The sequence below is a fragment of the Ovis aries genome, chromosome 5, assembly GCF_016772045.2.
Source record: "Ovis aries strain OAR_USU_Benz2616 breed Rambouillet chromosome 5, ARS-UI_Ramb_v3.0, whole genome shotgun sequence".
Taxonomy (NCBI): domain Eukaryota; kingdom Metazoa; phylum Chordata; class Mammalia; order Artiodactyla; family Bovidae; genus Ovis; species Ovis aries.
This window is the reverse complement of record NC_056058.1, coordinates 99353827-99374321: the sequence shown is the minus strand read 5'-3', so window position 1 is coordinate 99374321 and position 20495 is coordinate 99353827. Positions and strand designations below refer to the sequence as shown.

Sequence of the window (20495 nt, the reverse complement as noted above, 5' to 3'; positions counted from 1 at the left end):
CAACATAGAATAAAGACTCAGCTACCTAAAGCAACAGGAGAGTCTTCAACCCACCCACTCCACTTTGCTTTATTCTCCTGCAAAGCTATCCATTAATGAATTAGAAACTGCCTTTACTTATCACCTCCATTTAGACACAGTATTACATTCGTCACAGAATACACTGTGGGAACCAAGAGGAGGAAATATATGCACAGCTAACATTTCATATGGACAGAACTCTCAGGATGGAGAGATTCAGACATAAGCAGCAGAGAAAATCCATCACTTAAGTGTTTACCGATGGGCACACTGTGCCAGAAAACTTGAAACTGAAGACGAACTTTGCAAGGGACATCTTCATTCTGGCTCCTCTATTTGAATGCTGTAAGTGGGTCTACAGCATTCTTGCATAAAGCCGAACACAGTTTGCTTATCCTTAACAAGCACGGGTATGTGTTGAAGGAGAACTTTTACGATGCGCTGATTTCCTTTGTCACAATAACAGGAGCATCGTAATTTATTATGAAATTGCAAGATATCTTGAAAAGCACTCAAAATACAAAATTAGTCTGAAACGATAGCTATCAATAAACTTTAAACTTCATATACCCGCCCTGTAATCAAACCTTTGTTTTACAGTTTCAGTTTTAATTTCTCTAACATGCAAATTCTCAATGTAACTTGGTCCTTCTTTCTAATAATATCTTCCCATAACCTCTTAGACCTTTCAAATGTTAATGCTATTCAAAACTGGATAAAATATATGAAGTATCAATTAAAAATAACATAATTCACACTCTGAGCAAACCGAATTTGTCCTGTGACATCTGTCAAAATATTTAAAGAAATGTATATATTTCTAACCGTTTGAAGCAGAAAGCTGTACTGTGTCTGCCACTGCTGCCTAACAGAGAGCAGCCAGCCAGCATTACCCTGTGCATTCGGTTATTCTCCTGAGCCCACCCCATGTGTGTGTGCATACACACGCGCACACACACGTACACACACTTGAAGTACAAACTGTAAGTCTGTTCTAGGCATCTGGCTGTGTTCTCGGTCAGTGGCATGTCTTAGAAAGCAAGATCCCACGCGCACACCTGAAAGAGAACACAGGCGTCCGGTGATTCCGACACGCACGCCGAGACACTTACCTTCCATGTCTAGGGACGTCTGAAATCGAACTGGAAACTGAGCGCCGGGCGAGGGGCTTTATTGCGGGGTGACTCATCCCCACGCAGATGCTCTGAACAACCCCTGTATGCATACTGACATCATCAGGAGAGACTTGGAGGCAGAGGATACTATGGTAACCAAGCGATGTGCTGGGAGACAGAAGCCTTTAATTGCTTTAACAACTTCCTGGGGCTCGAGCTTCCAGGCTTGGGTTTGCTAAGCAGGGGATGAAGGCTGTCACAGAAGCGGCGCGTGAGACACGGAGCGAGGGGACTCTCAACGAATTCGGGATCCCTTCACCGCAACGTGACTTTTGAATAACAAATGCCATGTCACGACCCCAAGAGCAATATCCGCCTCACAGCTGAAGCTCTGCTGGAGTCACAGGTCAATAAATAATCCTCCCAGGTAGCAACGGCATAAGTATTCATAGATGGGTCTCTCACTTAACAAGCACTGATATTATTACGTTACAAATATCCTTTTCCTTGAAGGGGAATACTTGACTCCCTTTGAAAAGAAAGCTCACATCTGTGTCTTCGGAGGTCAGAGTCCTGATAACAATGACAACCCAGGCTCTATATTTACTTCTCCAGGAGGTGGCAGCTGCCCGGTCCATTCATTTCCGAGCTCCACTAAATCCCCGCCAATACATCACTTCTCCAGAAAACACCTCCAGCGAAAGACCTAATTAGGACACCCAGATGAAGTCAGAAGAAATCTGCCGTCTCCCTGCTCCACAGTCTTCCTGATCAAGTTTTCTATCACAGGCAGAACTACTTCTAACCACCCCCACAACTATACATAATTTAAATCTTCCCTTTGAACTATTCGTCCCCGTCTGCATCTATCTTCTTGTTCACAAGAACACAACCCCTCTTCAAAATACCAAGTTTAAAGCAATAGCTTAAAATAACAGTGTTTCGACATCAAACTGAGTCTGTAATGATATATCATGCCTATTTGATCAGGGCACCGCTATAATAAGTATATAACTTATCACCTGGACCATAAAAACTATTGTGTTTTTTTCTGTATGAGTATTAGATTGACATGTTTTTAAACAATACCATAGTCTAATTTTTCTACTACAAATACTATAATTGCAAGGATAATCAAGTAACTTGGCAGATCCTCCTGAAGATATTCCCAACACAACAAACTGAACTGAACACAATAAAAATGAAGGTTGTCATTCTGCCCTGTAGACTCACGTCTCAGTTCAGTTCAGTTCAGTCGCTCAGTTGTGTCTGACTCTTTGCGACTCCATGAATCGCAGCACGCCAGGCCTCCCTGTCCATTACCAACTCCCAAAGTTCACTCAAATTCACGTCCATCGAGTCGGTGGTGCCATCCAGCCATCCTATCCTCTGTCGTCCCCTTCTCCTCCTGCCCTCAATCTTTCCCAGCATCAGGGTCTTTCCCAATGAGTCAGTTCTTCGCATCAGGTGGCCAAAGTATTGGAGTTTCAGCTTCAGCATCAATCCTTGGAATGAACACCCACTGATCTCCTTTAGGATGGACTGGTTGGATCTCCTTTCAGTCCAAGGGACTCTCAAGGGTCTTCTCCAACACCACAGTTCAAAAGCGTCAATTCTTTGGCACTCAGCTTTCTTCACAGTTCAGCTCTCACATCCATACATGACTACTGGAAAATCCATAGCCTTGACTAGATGGACCTTTGTTGGCCAAGTAATGTCTCTGCTTTTCAATATGCTGTCTAGGTTGGTCATAACTTTCCTTCCATGGAGTAAGCGTCTTAATTTCATGTCTGCAATCACCATCTGCAGTGATTTGGGAGCTCAAAAAAATAAAGTCTGACACTGTTTCCACTGTTTCCCATCTATTTCCCATGAAGTGATGGGACCGGATGCCATGATCTTCGTTTTCTGAATGTTGAGCTTTAAGCCAACTTTTTCATTCTCCTCTTTCACTTTCATCAAGAGGGTCTTTAGTTCCTCTTCACTTTCTGCTATAAGGGTGGTGTCAACTGCATATCTGAGGTGATTGATATTTCTCCTGGCAGTCTTGATTCCAGCTTGTGCTTCTTCCAGCCCAGCATTTCTCATGATGTACTCTGCATAGAAGTTAAATAAGCAGGGTGACAATATACAGCCTTGACGTACTCCTTTTCCTATTTGGAACCAGCCTGTTGTTCCATGTCCAGTCTTAACTGTTGCTTCCTGACCTGCATATAGGTTTCTCAAGAGGCAGGTCAGGTGGTCTGGTATTCCCATCTCTTTCAGAATGTTCCACAGTTTATTGTGATCCACACAGTCAATGGCTTTGGCATAGTCATTAAAGCAGAAATAGATGTTTTTCTGGAACTCTCTTCCTTTTCCATGATCCAGCAGATGTTGGCAATTTGATCTCTAGTTCCTCTGCCTTTTTTAAAACCAGCTTGAACATCAGGAAGTTCACGGTTCACGTTCTGCTGAAGCCTGGCTTGGAGAATTTTGAGCATTAATTTACTAGCATGTGAGATGGGTGTAATTGTGCAGTAGTTTGAGCATTCTTTGGAATTGCCTTTATTTGGGATTGGAATGTAAACTGACCTTTTCCAGTCCTGTGGCCACTGCTGAGTTTTCCAAATTTGCTGGCATATTGAGTGCAGCACTTTCACAGCATCATCTTTCAGGATTTGAAACAGCTCAACTGGAATTCCATCACCTCCACTAGCTTTGTTCATAGTGATGCTTTCTAAGGCCCACTTGACTTCACATTCCAAGATGTCTGGCTCTAGGTGAGTGATCACACCATCGTGATTATCTGGGTCTGAAGATCTTTCTTATACAGTTCTTCTGTGTATTCTTGCCACCTCTTCTTAATATCTTCTGCTTGTTAGGTCCAGACCATTTCTGTCCCTTATCGAGCCCATCTTTGCATGAAATGTTCCCCTTGTATCTCTAATTTTCTTGAAGAGATCTCTAGTCTTTCCCATTCTGTTGTTTTCCTCTATTTCTTTGCATTGATTGCTGAAGAAGGCTTTCTTATCCCTCCTTGCTATTCTTTGGAACTCTGCATTCAGATGCTTATATCTTTCCTTTTCTCCTTTGCTTTTCGCTTCTCTTCTTTTCACAGCTATTTGTAAGGCCTCCTCAGACAGTCATTTTGCTTTTTTTTGCATTTCTTTTCCATGGGGATGGTCTTGATCCCTGTCTCCTGTACAATGTCACAAGCCTCATTCCATAGTTCATTAGGCACTCTATCTATCAGATCTAGGCCCTTAAATCTATTTCTCACTTCTACTGTATAATCATAAGGGATTTGATTTAGGTCATACCTGAATGGTCTAGCGGTTTTCCCTACCTTCTTCAATTTGAGTCTGAATTTGGTAATAAGGAGTTCATGATCCGAGCCACAGTCAGGTCCCAGTCTTGTTTTTGTTGACTGTATAGAGCTTCTCCATCTTTGGCTGCAAAGAATATAATCAATCTGATTTTGGTGTTGACCATCTGGTGATGTCCATATGTAGTTTTCTCTTGTGTTGTTGGAAGAGGGTGTTTGCTATGACCAGTGCATTTTCTTGGCAAAACTCTATTAGTCTTTGCCCTGCTTCATTTCGTATTCCAAGGCCAAATTTGCCTGTTACTCCAGGTGTTTCTTGACTTCCTCCTTTTGCATTCCAGTCCCCTATAATGAAAAGGACATCTTTTTTGGTTGTTAGTTCTAAAAGGTCTTGTAGGTCTTCATAGAACCATTCAACTTCAGCTTCTTCAAAGCTATTACAAATAAACTATTATCTCTATTTTGATTCAGATGAAGCTAAGCCTGGCTTTTAATGCTTCCCTCGTGAGTAACTACTGTACAAATGTATAGCAATAATACTGCTTACATAAACAGCAAAATGAAATACCACAGCACCAATTCACAATCTGGAAAAATGTAGGGAATTTTAACCTAACCAACAAGTTGGACTCTTCACTACTGTAGAGGTTGGGGAGACTTCTGAAAGAAGAATAGTAAGGTCAACTCTCATGAAAAACATAATAATTCAGTTTTTCCTTAATGTAGGGAAAGTGAAAAGACTTTCCAACAAAAGGAATTACTTCCATCCTTTCACTTGTTTTGTCCGAGATACCAAATTTGAGAAGCAAAATATGCAAAGTTTACCTTGAAATTCATGAAAATAGTGTGTGTCTATATATGTATACACATACATACACATACAGTATTCTTGCATGGGAAATTCCATGGACAGAGGAGCCTTGTGAACTACAGTCTATTGGGTTGCAAAGAGTTGGATAGGACTGAGTGCTGAGCACACACACACATATATATACCTCTACAAATATATCTATACATAATACATATGATTCAAATTTTATAATAAATGTACTTATTTATTTGAAAATGCATTGAAAAATGCCTAAAAGATATACACCCAATTTCTAGGAGTGGTTACTTCTGATAGTTTTAATTACAGACTGAGAGAGTCCTCCAATTTTTATATTACATAATTTTAAACTTTTAAAAGTTTTTCTAATGATGGATATGAATTACTAGTGTAACTGAAAAAGATGGAAATTCATCTAAATGCGTTCTGAACTTGCAATCCTGATTTACCTGCCCTCAGGGAAGACCAATGACAGCTGCAGTGGCCTAAACCCGAACCCACCAGCCAGACTACTTCCAAGCTGTTTCCAGCAAGTCTTCCTGGGAGAAGATCCACCTGTCTAAAGAAACTGAGGTTGGGAAAGGCAAATACAGGTTGTCTGGACTACAGGCACACCAAAGGGAGCAGGTATGTATCGATCGCTCCAGAGATGGGATGGCTACAGAGTAAGAATGCAACAGGAAAGCTAGCCTGTTAGGTTTATTTTTTTAAGGTAGAGTTTAGAAAGGAGTCTCTCCAAGTCCCTCCCGTGCTGAATGCTGAGGCTAAGCAAGCAGCTCTGGGTCACAGCTCCTGCGCTGAGCGCTCACCCACCCTGCGGCCCACCAACCCAAAGTTACTTTTGATTGTTCTCAACTTTAATCTTAATACTGTAATTGTTTTTTTAATTGTGTCTATTAATTAATCTGATTTTTTTCATTGCACTGGTTCTTTTTATATATGTTTAATTAAATAATTTATACATCATTTTAAAAAAAAAAGCCTATCCAAAAATAAGAGAAGGCCAAGAGGTCTCCAACCACTAGAAAGGCTGATGGGAATACGGAAGACCTCAGGCAGGAAATCAAGTGTCAATAAGACAAACGGTCCCAGGTGGCCCGGTTTTATATCTTATTAAAGATACTTACTTTAGGGAAAAGAGGCCTCGTGTCGCCAACGTTCATTCCCTAAATCCAGGCTTTATTGAGCTTTCATTCTCCTCTTATTCTACAAAAACAGCCTATTATGTCATGTTCTCACGAGGATTCTATTTCCTCTTGCCACTCCACTAAATCTCTCCATCGGTGCAGTCTCACTGCCTTCTTAGAGAAGATCAGAAAGTCTCTCTCAAATTGCTAACTACCTCCTTTCCTTGGATTCCCCAGGAACGCATAGACAGGCCCTGTGAAGTACACGCCCACACTAGGCCACTCACAACACGGGGCTGCGAGCCGGGCCGAAATGCTGAGTAACAGCAGGAGCTCCAGCAAACCTGGGCGGCTTCTCGCTGGAGAACCACACCGATCTTTCATCTGTCCTAAATGTCGCTTCTTATTTCCCAGTGGAACCGCAGGCTTCACAGACATCCACATAATATTACAATTTTTCAGACTTAAAACCAAAGTTCGAAGGTAAAAATACCGTTTTCACAGGAAACAGAGATAAACGAAAGAAATCTCCCCTTGACTGTCAAAAGTATTGTAAATCTCATCGACAAACCATATTAATCCTTAAATTGAAGTATCAGTCCGGATCAGTTCAGTCGCTCAGTCGTGTGTGACTCTTTGAGACCCCAAGGACTGCAGCACGCCAGGCCTCCCTGTCCACCACCAGCTCCCGGAGCTTACTCAAACTCATGTCCATCGAGTCGGGTTGTTGATAGGGTTCAACAAGACTCTGAGCTTATTTCTTAAACTAAATTCGTGTTGGCAAGTGCCCATTTAGAAGCAAATGGAAGTTAAAAGTGCCACTTGTAAGGGGATATGTGGCCAGGATTTCTAAAGCCTTGACCAGTCAGCCACAGCAGCCAGTCTGCCAGTGTGGTAGGTAAGGTAGGAACTGGAATTTTACCTTCAGAAATGAAAATAAAAACAGAGTCTCAAAATGATGCAATGATTCATCTTGAACCACAGAGCTTCTAGGTCCTCTGGTACCCCAACAGGCTCCTCCCCTGGATATCTACTGCTTCTGATGACAGCCGGAAAGGGGGTGCTCTCACATTGCCTCCCAGCAAATCCACTATTTCCGAAGAACTGAGGCCAGATTTTTTCTTCCTTACCAATGACCCATGGCAGAGTCATTCACATCACCATAATATTTTCAAGGCAACTCATGAGGCTTGGAAGAAATGTTTCTTATTACCCAATTCTCTTCCCTATATCCAGCGACAAACCTACTTTTTCTAAGGGGGAAAAAAAAAGTATCTTATCTCACTGGCTCAATTATTCTGGGAAAATCCTTGACTTTTATAAACATCAGATTCTCATTGTCAATAACAGAAGAACAGTAGTACGAGCTCATGCTGTAGTTATAAAGATAATGTATAAAGTACTGGCACATCAAAAGCCTCTCAATTAAAAAGTTATTACAATTAATAATAATGAACAAAACCAGAGAGAATCAGATTATACCACCTTCTTTGAAAGGCTTCATTTGTATTCCAGGACAGTGCTGCAACTGGGAGACGAGGAAGCAGAAACTGACCAAGCAAGAGCTTCAATAATTAAATGGGGACCTTAGTTTTTTGTTGTTGAAAATGAGGGTGTTGATCTTTTCCAGTCTAACATTCTGTGCTAGGAAAGCATTCTACAGCAATACTTTCATTTCTGCCACAGAAATATCTGCCCTCTTCTGTGAGCAAGCTCAAGTGAGTGTCCAACGGATGGGTACTTTCATCCGTCCATGTAATAGCCTGAAATTATTCAAAGTTTTATCCTTAAAGAATTTAAACTTTGCTTTCATTTAAACACCCAGGACTAGAGCTTTATACCACCACTAAACTCACCCATGAGCCCATTAACTTTAATGTTTTCCCAAAACTAAACACTGATTATAAAATCCTCCAATGTTTTGAATCTGAAAGTCAAAGGAATTATAGATGATGGCTTACTCTAATACCAAGAATTTATTTCACCATTTCATGATTCTAATTTTGATTCTAATTCCCAGAGGAAACACTGGATTAAATTCTAATACAGTTTTTCTAAAGAAGCCAGTTGGAGATAAGTTCTCATTTTTGTCTCTCAATTAGTGGAACTTGAAAAGACCTTCTTCCCTGGGATATAAATACAGAGCTATGAGAAAAAGTAACGTGTTTGTATGAATCCAAGAACAGATATTGTTTTCATGAAACAAAAGGAAGCCTAAGAGAGGTTAAAGATGATGCCTACAGCCTAAGAAGACCAGCAGAGCTGAAAGGGTCTGACACAGATGCGGGTTACAAGGGTCCCGAATGAAATCCTTTTGTGCCAGGGTGTCACAAAGAGCAACCAGGCAGGCCTGGGTGTGTTTGGATGTAAACTAATCAACCGGTTAGTTCCACAAAGCTAAGATCCCTTCTGTTCAACTGATTAAGGCACATTTACCTGAAGTTCCCAAATGATGTCAATAGCTTCCAAAAGGTCAAATACAGCAACACACACCAAAGGTCCTAGTGTAAAGAGCACCAATAACTGCCCCCTTTATAATCTGCTGGGTGTCACTTATGAAATGTAGGGGATTATCCCTTTTTAATCCACTGTCCTGGTTTGATTTTTCTTTTTTCCTCTTTCCTCCAAAAGCTGAAACAATTTATACATTTGAACGATATACATTGCAAGACTGCCTGTTTATTCTATAGTATATCTGATTAAGACAACATAAATAGCCCAGCTTCTGCACCGCATCTTGCAAGGGGGTCTGGCAATGGGGCAGAAAGCATGGAGGTGGAACTACTTATTCAGCAGGGGCCAAGTACAACCAAAGCATTACCTGTGTTGCTAGCCCAAACTCAGAAAAAGAAACATATAGCTGTAACCATTGTCAAGTTAAAAAAAAAATGCACAAAAAAAACAGTATGGAAATAAAAAAGACGGACACTGGTGGAAAATTCCATCTGTGTTCAAACCCGTGGATTCCAGCCCTTAGGGAGCGTCTTTAAAATCTGGTGTTTCATTGGTTTTCCCAAGCAGTAAAAGATTGAATGCATTCTTATAAAATATTAATCATCCATGTCTTGGGCACTGAGTCAAGGAAGAAAAGGGAAGAGAAGATAAGCTCGGGATACTAGAATATAAAGCCATCAGGACCAACGCGTCTCTGACAATGCTGTAGAAAAAGCGATAACCGCTGGCCCTGGGATTCAAAAGAAGTTCCAAGAACCAACAGGGCCCCGTGCCTCGCACTGACATCCCTGACCTTCAGCTAAGGAAATGCAGACACTGTGGCACAGGATTTTAGAACACAGCACTGAATCTAAATCCCAGCTCGGCCATCTCTAACCCCTGTGATCTTGGGCAAGCTATTGATACTGAAACTTCCTGGGCATCGCATCTAACTACGAAATAAAGGAGAGAATAGCCATACCTCTGAACGTTGTTCCAAGCACTCCTGTGAGCCAGGCACAGAGGCAGGTACCAGGATAGAGTGCTGACTGAACCACGCAAGGGTGCTGATTCACGGAGCTTGCGTTCTGGGTCAGGAGATAAAACAACAAGCCATTAAATGAACAACATAATCTGATACATATGGAAAAACACTCTGAAGAAACATATCATAGGATGACAGGATAAGAAACTGACTAGATGGGAGAATACAACTAGATGGGAGATGACTTAGAATTGTCATCTCTGTCTCAGTAGAAATGGCCTTTGAACAAGGAGAAGAATGCATAAAATAAAATCACAGGTCCTTCCAGACTCAGAGACCACCAAGAACAAAGATCCCAAGACAAAAATGAGCTCAGAATGTTCAAGGAACATGAGGAAGCCCAGTGTGATTGAAGGAGCCTGAACAGTGACCAGCAAGTGTGCACATCTGTTCCTAAATTGGAGTCAAAGTAATAAAGTAACTAATGAATGGAGCTTGGGGTAGAGAATAGGTCTAGAAATATAAATCTCGGTGTCCACACAATCTTCTGCAAAGTACTCACCACGGTGTCTGAAAAGTATGATTACAGATAAGCAAGCAGGAATCTCTCCATTCCCACTTTTCCAAGTAACTGAATTGATATTTGCTTTAGGGAGACTGTTAGCAAAGACCGAAAAAAGAAGGAAGACAGGTAGCACTGGACTGGCTCAGGGAGAACACAGACGTTGCATGCTGAGTGCCAACTTCTACAAAATAGGAGAAGCTTCCTGCTGTTCCCAGTCAGGCAGAATTCTGAGGCCAGCTGTGGCCTGTGTAACAAGGTGTCCCATTATTTGCAAAATACATAAATGTGACCGATTTCTAAGGCTTTGGAATTATACTTCTTTGTTGTAGGTTTTAAATATTTGTAAATATATTCTTAAATAGTTTTCTTTATTTAAATATTTTTATTTTGTTTCAAATATTTGTTATTTCTCAGCATAATAGTATGATTAGATACCATCACCACCCGTATTCACAGGTAAGAAATCTGATGCTCAGAAAGAATAACTTATTTGCCCAAAGTGACCAAATAGTCAGAACTGGGAACCAAACTTGGGTGTCTCTATCTGAGACCACACTCCTATCTACTGTCACATATACAAGTAATTTGCTATCCTGCTAAGTCACTTCAGTCGTGTCCGACTCTGTGCGACCCCATAGATGGCAGCCCACCAGGCTCCCCCATCCCTGAGATTCTCCAGGCCAGAACACTGGAGTGGGTTGCCATTCCTTCTCCAATGCATGAAAGTGAAAAGTGAAAGTCAAGTCACTCAGTCATGTCTGACTCTTCGCAACTCCATGGACTGCAGCCCACCAGGCTCCCCCGTCTCTGGGATTTTCCAGGCGCGAGTACTGGAGTGGGGTGCCATTCCTTATTTGCATTCCACTATGGTGGCACAGTGGTAAAGAATCTTTCTGCCAATGCAGGAGATGCGGGTTTGATCCCTGGGTCCAAAAGATCCCCTGGAGAAGGAAACGGCAACCTATTCCAGTGTTCTTGCCTGGGAAATCCCATGGACAGAGGAGCCGGACAAGCTACACAGGTTCGCAGAGGCGGACAACTTGGCGACTAAGTAAGCAACAGAACAAGAACTGTCCTTGCAGGCCTTCCCACCGGGGCTTGACTCTGGGACGGGATGCCTTGTGCTGTCATCACTCTGGTTCCGATATGTTCTCTAGTTTCTAAATTCTCATGCCGCTTCTGAAGGAAGCATCCTAGCACAGTTCTTTTCTGTACTGATGTTGGTGGAAAACATTCGTTAAAATGCCAAACCGTATTTGATTTAGTGATGAGGTCATCTTATAAGCAAGCTGACGATTTTAGCAACCGCCAGAATTTCAGATTATTTTAGCAATCACCTACCTAGTAGTCACCACCTACTCTATTTTTCAGCTGACAGGCATCCCATCTAGCTGCACTTAAAAATACACACGTATACATTATCAAATTAAGTTAGCGCCACTGTTGCTATTGTTGCCTCAACCACACAACCGCAGATTCATATACATTAACTAAACAATAGGAATTTTTCAGAGGTTAGTCCTACATAGGAATTTTATTTTTAAGGATTCCAGGGCAATGAGAAGTAAAAACCTCCAGACTTATCACAACATAGACAGAAAAGCTGAAATATATTTAACCCTGAATTGCTTTGTCCTGTCCCTCCACCCCATGCTTTCTTCCCTCCCCCCGCCCCCGACCCCTTCTGTTTTCTGCAAGAAGGTCTTCATAAAGGAGAAAAGTATGCCATATACCACCTTGATTTGATTCCAGCAAACTAGCCAGAATTTGAATTTTTATTAGCAAGACCCATAGGCAAGAGGAATAATATGCTATACCTATCAGAGTGGTTAGTTTTATTCATGAACTCATGCTGGGCTAAGAAAAAAAAGAAGAAGAAGAAAAGCTAACTTCAAAGCATTATTGAAAGATGATTAACTCTCTAGCTGCAAATGAGAAGCACAAGCTACTTTGATGTGCGAGAATTTTTAGTGCCTAAATTCAAAGAAAGGACATGTATGATACAAGTTTAACCATTAAAAAAAATCCAATAATATACTTCTTTTGCATCTCAAAAACCAGTAATTACCTAAGGGAATAAATAAATTAGAACTCAGCCTCAGATATTAAGTCTTAAATGCAAAGTACACAAACCATATTCCTCCCTCATCATATAGTTCAGTGGCAAAATGCCAGCTCTAATATGTTCATACGGGAACTATAACTCTTTATATTGCCATTTTCTCATTTTCTCACAGTCACCCCCTCCACAAGGCCTCTGGGCATTAACCAAGTTGCATACATATCTTCACCTCAAAAAACCAACTAAGTATAAACTGGAGAGTTATTCAATGTATAAACGATGTGGCTAGGACTGCAAAGACGGTGATTTTATAAAAGCCTGTGTCAATACTGAATTTGAAACCAACCTTGACAATGACCTAACATTGCCAACCTGGGTACCCTGAGCGATCGTTGCCATAGTCTGCTTTTGCATAAGAGCTGCGAATTATTATTTAGTATGGATAATTCTTAAAGACTGTATGAAAACAGCCCATGGAATAAACTGTATACGTTTCAAGAGAAAATGGAAATTCCAAATGGAAAAGTGAGTGGATTAAAATGTGTGACTTTTCATAGCAATGGCCCAAAGATACAGGAAAGGTGGAAGGCTGACACCATGTACTTTATATGGTTTTTAACCTATAACTATATTGGATCTGATATTATTTATGAAAATACTCGCATTTTTACCAATCTGAATATATTTAAGTAGTCTTCAAACCTACATGTTGGGACATCACAATTTTTTCTTCTCTCTCCTACCAAATTGACACATCTCCATCAATAACTACTTGGAAAAATACGCAAGGCAATCTCAAAGAGAATTACTGCGCTTCATTATGCAAAATGAAAATGGAGCTTTTAAACATTCAGGTCTGTATGCTGCTACAGCAGGTCAAAAGCCATTAGCCACCTGCTGAAAATGCATCCTAGGAAATAAAATGCCCTTCAAAATTATTTCACATACGGTATTCCCAAAGTAAAATGGGTGAGGTAATATTCTAAATGTCTAAAAATGTGGTATCTCAAAAAGAAATACACTTACCATGTCAGAAATTAATTTGAACACAGATTTAATAATGGTCATATAATTCAGAACATTCACAGTAGAAGAAGAAAGTACCATGTCTACTATGAGAGAAAAGACACACAGAATATCCTACATTATATGGCTGTTCCTCTCTCCATTTCTGACGAAAGGAACAGACTCAGTGTGATTCCAGGGATACTTAGGACATTCTCACCTACCATTCAACAGTCTTCTGGGGACCGATCCAACAGTCCCTTTGAATCTTTAATACATTCTATAAGTCTGTTTGGGTAGAAGAAGCCAAACAAGAGGCCCTATGCTAGAGTTCACAAGTCTATCTCATTTAACGTTTGGAAACTTGGCAATGAAGTGGATGGCTTTCTATCGGTTTTCTACTAATAGATTCTATAAGGAATTATTAGATAACTGGCCACTTGGCACTTCATACAGCCAGGCACTGACTCAATGTACATGAGTTTGGGTGAACTCCGGGAGTTGGTGATGGACAGGGAGGCCTGGAGTGCTGCGATTCATGGGGTCACAAAGAGTCGGACACAACTGAGCGACTGAACTGATCTAAAGCTAAGTGCTTGATGCGTCTTAATGCATTTAATTCTCATAACAACTTTATGACGGAGGTAACATCCTGTGCCATCTTACAAGTAAGAAGACGTTTCCAGAAATCAGATCTGCACACAGCTAGTCAAAACCTTACTTACCATGAGATTAACACAGCAATGGAATCTACCTTGCCCACTAGATTGTCTCCTTAACAATAATTGTGTGTATGTGCATCAGCAGTCTCTTTGGGGGGTAGTCTTTATTATTACTATTTGTTTGTTTTAGAGATTCTGAAAATATGCGGAGAAATCCCTTGGTAACTAAAATATGTCAGGTCTTCTTAGTAAGCCTCATGGAAGGAAGTTATTTGTTTAAAATCACCCAGTTACTTCAGAGATTCGTTATATAGAAAGTGGCCACTTTTCAGTGAGGGAAACACAGTTTATAAGCGGAGAGGTCCTGAATAGGATGGGGAAACTAAGGGAACTGAAAAGAGGAAAAGTGCAAGGAGAGTCAAATGCAAGGATGGAGAGATGCTTTTTCTTTTGCTATTTTCTCTAAACTTAGCTGGCTGATGATGGTGCTCAACAAACAGAAATAAAAAGGTAGCAGAATCAGAACCTGGTTTGCAATAGCAAAGGTGTCTCCTACTTAAAAACTGGGAAGCTCACATTTTCTTGCCTTACTTAAAAGATGGATTTCTGCTGTGTGGAATTGCAAATACCCAATCTCACTGTCCAAGCTCCGAGACACATTCTGGTGCCATGACAGATTCAGATTCTTGGGTGTAGGGGCAGAGATGGGTCTGTAAGAGTCCTAGATTATTCACCTACAAATGTGGTTCCTAATATGGATCCAGGGCAACGCCTGATGACTGAACTCCTAAAGGGTCAGTTGAGTCACAGATGCCTAGTTCTAGAGGTTCCAGTTCTCATGGACTTGAGCCAATCTAAACCTGTTTGCAGAAATCTTTAGCTGGCTCCACAGTATAATTGCCAGTGTCCCTTCCAGGGGCCCTGTTCCGAAATCTTTTCTCAGATCTCAGGAGTTTCTGTTGATGCCCCTGGGTTTGGGGGTTTTGTTTAATTACTTATTAAAAAGACGTTTCTCCCTTAAAAACGACACTGCAGGCCTCTAACTCTACAGGTATAAATTGAACAAAATAACTCCTAGTTAACAAAATATGAATTCAAACAAAGTGCTTCTGTTGAAATGGAGTATCTAAACTATTTCAGGAAAAAAAATAATTCACGAAGCCCGCTGATATTAAGGTTTGGGAATGATTCCCTTTTCCACACTCAAAACAAAGGAAATTGAATCCCTGCTTTAACTGGAGACTGTTGCTATTTGTCTTATGGCAAAAGGCCAAATCATGCATATTTTTGTGACTTCAGTCAAGAATCAAGGTCAGTCACCAGATTTCCCCCCACATCAACAACGCAGCAGCAGATGTTCCTTTTCCCTTTCAACATGAGTTTTCAAACTCGGTTTTCCCTCTCAGAGCAGCGAAGATTTCTTCGTTTGTCAAAAGGTTAGCCATTAAGAAAATCACTTAGCTAATAAACAAGGAAATTAGCTAGCAAGCCTGATACAAAGCAGAGAGTAACAACACTAACAGCAGTCTGCACACACGAATTACGGCGGTCAGGAGTTGCTCTGATACGCACTTTTAACTTCAAACTGCTAGCAGTACTCAAAAAACTGAGCACCACAGTATTAGGGGTCAGACAGCAGTTGTAACCTTTTCCCCTTGTCTCGCTTGGTTCCCACAAAAATCTCCGTAAGTTCTGAGTGTTGTCAAGTATGTGAAGACAAAAAAAAGGGCAGCAGAAAAGAGGAAACAGAGGAAGCATCAGAGCAGGATAACCTTTCTTCCATTCCAACCATTTTTCTGTATCTTCTTTGGCTTGAAAATGTTTGAAGGAACCAGATAAACACTTGCTTAATTTTGAGAAGAGCCGCAAAGCCTAATAAACAACACACTGGAACTAGGCCTTGCAAATCCCAGGAAGGATGGTGCCAGATTTTGAAGCACATGGTTACCAAGCAAAAAAAAAAAAAAAAATAACAGCAGAGTGTTTATGTTTACATTTTATCTGATCAATAGGTATGTAATTTTAAAGCTAATGATCTTCAATTTTTTTTTTTTTTTTTTGCTTTCAACTCATATACAGTTGGGTTTCTATCCTCTATGTCAGTGGTCCCTCACCTTTTTCACACCAGGGACTGATTTGGTGGAAGACAGTTTGTCCACAGATCAGGGGTGGAGAGGGTGGATTTCAGGATGCTACAAGCACCCTACATGTATTCTGCACTTTATTTCTCTTTTTAAATTAATTAATTTAAATTGGAGGATAATTACTTTACAATATTGTGATGGTTTCTGCCACATATCAACATGAATCGGCCACAGGTACACACGTGTCCCACCCGTCCTGAACCCCCTCCCGCCTCCCTCCCCACCCTCCCTCTGGGTTGTCCCAGCGCACCAGCTTTGGGTGCCTGGCTTCATGCATCAAACTTGCTCATCTCATCTGTTTTATTTATGGCAATGTACATGTCTCAACGCTATTCTCTCAAATCATCCCACCCTCGCCTTCTCCCACTGAGTCCAAACGTCTGTTCTTTCCACCTGCATCTCCTTTGCTGCCTTGCATGTAGGATCGTCGGTACCATCATTCTAAACTCCATATATATGCATTAATATACAGTATTTGTCTTTCTCTGTATAATAGGCTCCAGGTTCATCCACCTTATGAGAACTGACTCAAATGTGTTCTTTTTTATAGCTGAGTAATATTCCATCATGTATATGTACCACAACTTCCTTATCCATTCACCTGCTCATGAACATCTAGGTTGCTTCCATGTCCCAGCTATTGTAAATAGTGTGCACTTAATTTCTAATCTAAAGCCAACACTGATCTGGCAGGTGGTACCAGTGGTAACCTGGAGGTTAGGACCTCTGTTCTATAATACCTGATGATCGAATAAACAGGCAGAGTTAAAAAAAAAAAAACTCATACACAATTTTTTGGTGGGGAGTAATACAAATAAATCATTGTAAATTTTACTAAATTTCATATTTTATCAAAATGCCTTCAGTTTTATACAAAAATTAAACTTTTCCTGAAAGTATATATTTATATCTTCTCTCTGATTTTAAAGTAGCAAAGATCCTCTGATTTAATTACTCCTTACAGGGTATGTGAAATACTTTACTCAGCCCTTAGTTTAGTAATGCCTCCCTTCAATTGGTCAAAAATGTATTTAAATCGGTAAGAACGTACTTCTGCCAATTCATTCCAGGAAAACATTTCCATCTGCCTAAATCCCACCTCCACTCCAGGTTGACCCTTCCCAGACTTCTCCAAGATGACGGCCTCCCCCTGCCACCTCCATGGAACCCAGTCATCACAGGGATGCACGATCCTCCATATACTAGAAATAAAATAAAACATGGTTTTTCCTGTGGTCATGTATGGATGTGAGAGTTGGACTGTGAAGAAGGCTGAGCGCCAAAGAATTGATGCTTTTGAACTGTGGTGTTGGAGAAGGCTCTTGAGAGTCCCTTGGACTGCAAGGAGATCCAACCAGTCCTTCCTGAAGGAGATCAACCCTGGGATTTCTTTGGAAGGACTGATGCTAAAGCTGAAGCTCCAGTACTTTGGCCACCTCATGCGAAGAGTTGACTCACTGGAAAAGACTCTGATGCTCGGAGGGATTGGGGGCAGGAGGAGAAGGGGATGACCGAGGATGAGATGGCTGGATGGCATCACAGACTCGATGGACGTGAGTCTGAGTGAACTCCGGGAGATGGTGATGGACAGGGAGGCCTAGCATGCTGCGATTCATGGGGTCGCAAAGAGTCAGACACAACTGAGGGACTGAACTGAACTGAATACAGAGGATGAGATGGTTGGATGGCATCACCGACTCAATGGACATGGGTTTGGGTGGACTCTGGGAGTTGGTGATGGACAGGGAGGCCTGGAGTGCTGCAGTTCATGGGGTCACAAAGAGTTGGACACGACTGAGTGACTGAACTGAACTGAACTGAATACCAGTAATTTCTGCTTAAGTGATCATTTAAGTTAGCTTCATAAAACAGAAAGAGTCTCAAGTGGCAACTGGCCAAGGATAAATAAATCACTTCAAGTATATCCTAAATTGAAAAGTATTAAATAAATAATGAACTTTATTTAAAGTTCCCCAGTGAAGAGATCAGTGGGTATATGAATATGCTTAATGAATTTTTTAAAAGAAAGAAATACGCATTTAATGTGTTAAATCAGAAATTTTTGGGTAACTATAATTCAACATATTCCATACAACATATTGCTGAATTTTTAAGTTCTAAATGTAAAAATCATCTGCTCTAATTCTAATCACTTTACAAAATTGATAAATTAATTCTGTATAGAAATCTAAGATAAAGGTGTTGCTATAATTACTTAACTCATTTAATATTTTCAAAATTCTTTTAAAATCTTTTAGTAACTACTAAAAGTTAGTAGTTGGTTTTTTAAATGAGAAAGGATACTATTATATCACTTAATCAAAATGAGCTTTAAAATAAAGCCAGTACTTACTTACATACTTAATATAGTGAGGTATATATGTGTATATAATATACCTGAAGGATCAGTCACTCAGTCGCGTCCCACTCTTTGTGACCTCTTGGACTATAGCCCACCAAGCTTCCCTGTCCATGGACTTCTCCAGGCAAGAACACTGGAGCGGGTTGCCATTCCCTTCTCCAGGGGATTTTCCTGACCCAGGGCTTGAACCAATGTCTCCTGCATTACAGGCAGATTCTTTACGATCTGAGCCACTAGGGAAGTCCCCATGATATACTTAAAATACCACGCTAAACAACTTTTTAAAAGCTTTCCCAATAATTTCAAAATTTTTTGAATTTCCACTTACAAGAAGCTTTGATTTAAACATTAAAAACAGAAACACCTAGACACTTTAGATTTAATTCATATAGATATTTAAATATGTTATCTATGTATTTCTTCTAGGAATTTTAAAAGCAAAGAAGCAGGTGTTCCAGAAAAAAATGTACGGGTTCAGAGAAGGCATCTTACATAATTTTAAAAAGGAAGAAAGAAGAAAGAGGTCTAAGACACTATTTTAGTGTAGAAAGGAAAAAAAGTATATGTATTCAGTTCCTGTGAGGACTAAGGCTCCCGACCATGATGCGAAGAGGGACCTTTCTTTTTAGAGAAAAGAAAATTGATTTCCATATAACTTCCACCTCCCATATCTTTTAACATATACACAAATCCACATATATACACACATCAATGTTAACTTTGACATATCTGAAATGGATTTCCTAAATTGCATAATACTATGTTGAAATATAAATTATAATCCCCAAACAACATACTGTTCCACTTGGCAGCACTCTTATCTGCCACTGGAGACTTTTGTGGTACCATTTTTTTTTTTCTAGGATTGCTAAACAAAGAACATTTCCGGCTCACAATCAATTTATCAGCCAGTATGAGACTACCAAAAACCTCAAAAACTCTGATTTGCAAGAAGAATAAACCAGTGGTAACTATGTGTTACAAACCCTTCACTGGACAAAATTATGGTTTGCAGAGCTCCTTTAGATAGGGAGCACTTTGAGTGTATTTCAAAGAGATCTCAAATTACCAAAACTAAATCTGCCATAAAATTATAGTAATACGTTGCCCTCTCCAACTCTTCATAACACCAGTCAATGGCAAATGGGTGACCATATATGATATGTTTTTGAAAGCTTATGCAAGCAAAGAGATCTTAATAGTCAATTGTTTGGTAAACTGATAAAAAGGCTCTTGCAATTGTCAAGTGTTTTTTATACAAATACATTCATTTCCTGGAACTTGGTAAATGCTTGTTTTGAAAGTAACCGTATAGTCTTTTCACGTGTCTTTTATCACTATTGAATTGGAGAGCAATTTATGACAACACAGATTCCACTGACCTTGAAGGTTTTTCTCAAAGTTGTGATTTTGGCATTACTTCTGCCACCTCACATATCCTTTAACATATACACAAACCCACAGATATACACACACCAATGTTAACTTTGATACATCTGAAATGAATTTCTTAAATCCCATAATAGTATGTTGAAATAGAAATTATAACTCCCAAACAACATATGGTTATAATCTTCATTCATGGAAAATAGGGCCAGAGAGTTGCTCAAATACTTTGCTGTAAGAAATTCTCAATAATTAGTTTATTATTATCTTCCTTATGAGGATGGGAAAAACTTCTCCCAATGTTTGCATATTGCTTAGTAAAAATGTCAACTGTTGCTGCGTTTCAGCAATACTTGGCTTAACGGAGAACACCCAAATGGAAATTTTGACTACAGCCGTACTTTCCCTCAAGAGACTCCTAGCATATCCTACATAAAGACAAGTTATCTGAAGTTATCTGGTTACATATTTTAAGGATGATTTAAAACTGAC

The 20495-nt window shown here is 40.2% G+C and overlaps 1 protein-coding gene across 22 annotated transcripts in view; it reads right to left on the bottom strand.

Moving 5' to 3' along the window:
• Window positions 1–20495, bottom strand: part of PAM (peptidylglycine alpha-amidating monooxygenase) — a 321661-nt gene that overhangs the window by 262122 nt on the left and 39044 nt on the right. For 17 of the 22 annotated variants that reach the window (XM_060416041.1, XM_042250794.2, XM_060416039.1 and 14 more), the window contains one exon: window positions 9815–9920. The exons of 2 other annotated variants lie outside the window; for them this stretch is intronic. The gene's annotated coding sequence lies outside the window, so the exon portion shown is untranslated. Of the gene's footprint in view, window positions 1–1133; window positions 9921–20495 lie in introns of all 22 variants that reach the window. 3 more of the 22 variants (XM_060416042.1, XM_060416038.1, XM_060416040.1) reach the window with 2 other exon arrangements.